Source organism: Bison bison, unplaced genomic scaffold (genome assembly GCF_000754665.1).
Source record: "Bison bison bison isolate TAMUID 2011002044 unplaced genomic scaffold, Bison_UMD1.0 scf7180017864243, whole genome shotgun sequence".
Lineage (NCBI taxonomy): Eukaryota > Metazoa > Chordata > Mammalia > Artiodactyla > Bovidae > Bison > Bison bison.
The window spans coordinates 3,659,652-3,663,174 of record NW_011494815.1 but is presented as its reverse complement, the minus strand read 5'-3'; positions in this window follow the sequence as shown (position 1 = coordinate 3,663,174).

Genomic DNA, 3,523 nt, shown 5'->3' with positions numbered 1-3,523 from the left:
CTTGTCTCAGGCAGCCAATACTCTGTATTATCTGCAATTCTAGAATCTTGTAACTCAAAATGATTTGTCCTTAAAAGGGCAGTTTTACAGTACTGAGATGTCAGGCGTTCTGCCAAAGAAACTATAAAAGTTACAAACTGAAATTGGGCTTACTGTTTTCTCTAGTTTGAACTGATACAAACTCAGGTGCTGTATTCAGCATTGCTTCCAAATATAAAAGCACCATGCTTTTCTGGTCCCGGACCACAAGTGGCAGAAGTTTTGAAGGGCTCCAAACAGCAACAGCAAAGCTTTACATCTTCCTGGACTTTGCCTTAGCTTTCTCAAGGCATATCACACCCATTATATCTCCAAGTTTAGGCCCTCACTTCCTAACTCATTTTCACTCATTACCTTCAAATTTTACACACAAATTACAAATGAAAGGTACTTGGATCCCTTATATACCAACTTTGTCCTATGGCTGTTTTCTAGTGGGGAAATATGAGGGGAGCCCAAGAAAATGTGATGGTATTGAAATTTGATTAATCACTCTTCTTCCAGCAAAGTATGACAGGGATAAGCAAAGTTTGCAAACTTTTATCCAAAGAGAAAGGAGAAAGCTATACACCAGGAGCCACCTATTGCTACAGATACGATGACCCTTGAAAGAAATGTTTCTTTTTCCTATCATTTGAAACAAAAAGTTAGCTAGCATCTAACTAAATGCATTCCCCTTTTTTGGTGTACTCTGTCAGGAGCAAGTCACTGCTGACTAATGACTGAAAAGAACTTAAACTGAACGTTGATGGTAAAAGGAAGAGCAACTACTGAGGTGGTCTGCTTTAAACAAGTCATGGCACTTCTATAGTAACAAAGCAGCTATCAATGACAAACTAATTTTAAGGAATACTTTCTTCTTGCCCTTCTCAGTCAGCTTGACTCAGCTGAGTTCCACAATTCACAAACAGCTGCAAGAACAGAAAAATGAAGTGCCTGTACATTGGAATCCTGACTCAAGCAGACTTGTCTCATTGGCTGGATAAAGGATAGCAGAATGTATAACCGAATCATTTTCCTATACACCTGAAACTAACACAATGCTGTTAATCGACTATATTCATATATTAAAAAAAAAAAAAAAAGATAACTAAGCATTAAAGGTAAAGGAGGAGAGGAAAAAAATCTCAGTTTAGCACATGTATGTTATAGCCTGAAGGTTTGTGTGCCCCACCTTGTATGTGGCACTCTTGACCCCCCGATGTGATGGTATTTAGAGGGCAGCCTGTGGGGAGGATTACATTTACATGAGGTCAAGAGGTTCTCTCTCTGCCATGTGATGACACAGAAGTCTGTACACTAACAGCCAAATCTGCCAGCACCTTGATTTTGAACTTTTCAATGTCTAGAACTGAGAAATGTCTGTTGTTTAAGCTATTTGTTGTTGTTTAGTTGCCCAGTCGTGTCCACCTCTTTTGAGACCTCATGAACTTGTAGCCTGCCAGGCTCCTCTGTCCATGGGATTCTCCATGCAAAAATACTGGAGTAGATTGTGATTTCATTCTCCAGGGGATCTTCCCAACCCAGGGATCAAAGGCACATCTGCATTGGCAAGAGGATTCTTTACCACTGAGCCACCAGGGAAACCCCTTAAGCCATTTGGTCTATGTTATTTCATTGTAGCAGCCCGAGTAGTGTTAAAATGTTTCCAACAACTTCTATGACCCATCAAGGAATGAAAGTCAGACAGGATATTCCAGATTGCTGTGATGCTGAATATTCATATGTCCCTTCACTTTCTTGATTCTTAAAAGAAGTATTTATCAGATATCTACCAGGTGTAAAGCACTGTGCCAGGTGCTTGCAACTGTGGAAACTGATTAGATCAGAGTCTCTGCCTTGTGGAGCCGACATTCGAAAAGCTAACTAAGTAAAGTCACTCAGTTATGTCCAACTCTTTGCGACCCCATGAACTGTAGCCTACCAGGCTCCTCTGTCCACAGGATTTTCCAGGCAAGAGTACTGTAGGAGTGGGTTGCCATTTCCTTTTCCAGGGGATCTTCCCGACCCAGGGATCGAACCCAGGTTCTCCAGCATTGCAGGCAGATGCTTTACCGTCTGAGCCACCAGGCTAAGGCATCAAATAATGACAATATAAATAAAATAGGTAAGTGCTATGAAAACAGCAGAGGAATATGGTACCACAAGAGTATGTAAGAGGGAGATCCGAACTGGTCCTTAAGTGTAAGCTGACAACCCCGAGAAAGTGAAATCTGAACTGAAATCTGGAGGCGATCAGCAGGACTTACTGAGTGAACCAGTACAGTGGGACTCCGCATGAACAAGGCTGGGAGACCAGAGAGTACAGAAGTCCCCATTGGCTGGGCAAGGCAGTTTTAGCTGCAGATGACAACAAGGGAGACAGGGCCTGGATCACTTGATCTAAAAAAAATACAGAAATAATAAAGAATGGACTGAAGGGAGAAGAGAACCCTGATAAATCCTATTTTATCCATTTCTACTTCAGAATCAGATACAGTTATCTGCAGAAAAAGCTCCCTACTGGAAACTAGATTCTGAAGGAAGTAAGCTGGGATCAGCCTTTGGAGACTGGGAGGTGCTGCAGCTACAGACCTCCCCAGGCCCCCCACCCCGCGTCACACTGTGAGAAATGCTCTCTACTCCCCTCACTCTGCAGGCAGTTTACAATGACATTTTATCAGAAGATGTGCTGAACACCCCTTTCATCAATTCTAGAGTTCAGGATATTCACTTTTATGATAAATGTCTTTAAAAATTCTAAAACTGGAATGTTTTAGAGTAATTATTAATGTATGGCAACTGCTTCCTCATCTGGTGGTCCCTCATCAGGGAAGCTCAACTATCCCTTTGTAAGGGTCAGGGAGCGCCTTACAATGTAATGTGTAAACCAACAGTGTAGCTCATATGATTTCACAGTCTCCTAACAGAAACAAGCAAAATGAAAAGCAGATATAAAAAGCTCAGAAAGCACCCATATCCAGACCATTTAGCTTGGGAATAAGCATGACCTGAAGATACATTATTATAATACAAAGTATTAATAAGCTGAATTTAGCAAGACAGTTTATACTCAATAAGGGAAAAGTTTATTTGGAAAAATCCTTAAAAAGAAAAAAAATGCTTTGCAGTCAACCTATTTTGAAAAGAAACTTATTTTTCTTGACCAAAACTAACTAACTTTTCTTGACCAAACAAAATGGATCAATGAAGAACTGTTTTACCTACAAAGTTATGAGGTGGAGTCACTAAGAGTCAAGGTAGCATGCTAAATGTTCTACCAAGAAAAAGACTGAGAGACTAACCTACTACAGAAAGGAAAGTGCTAGTAACCGTAACCCAACCACAAGAGAAGACCAAATAGAAAGGACTTTAAAAAAAAAAAAACAACTTTATTCCAAACAGAAATACCAAAAGAAGCACATTACCTCTGAAACATTTAACAGAATTTCATTTAAACTGATATAGTCACAAAACTGAAAATATCAAACAAAACCAGCTTTGT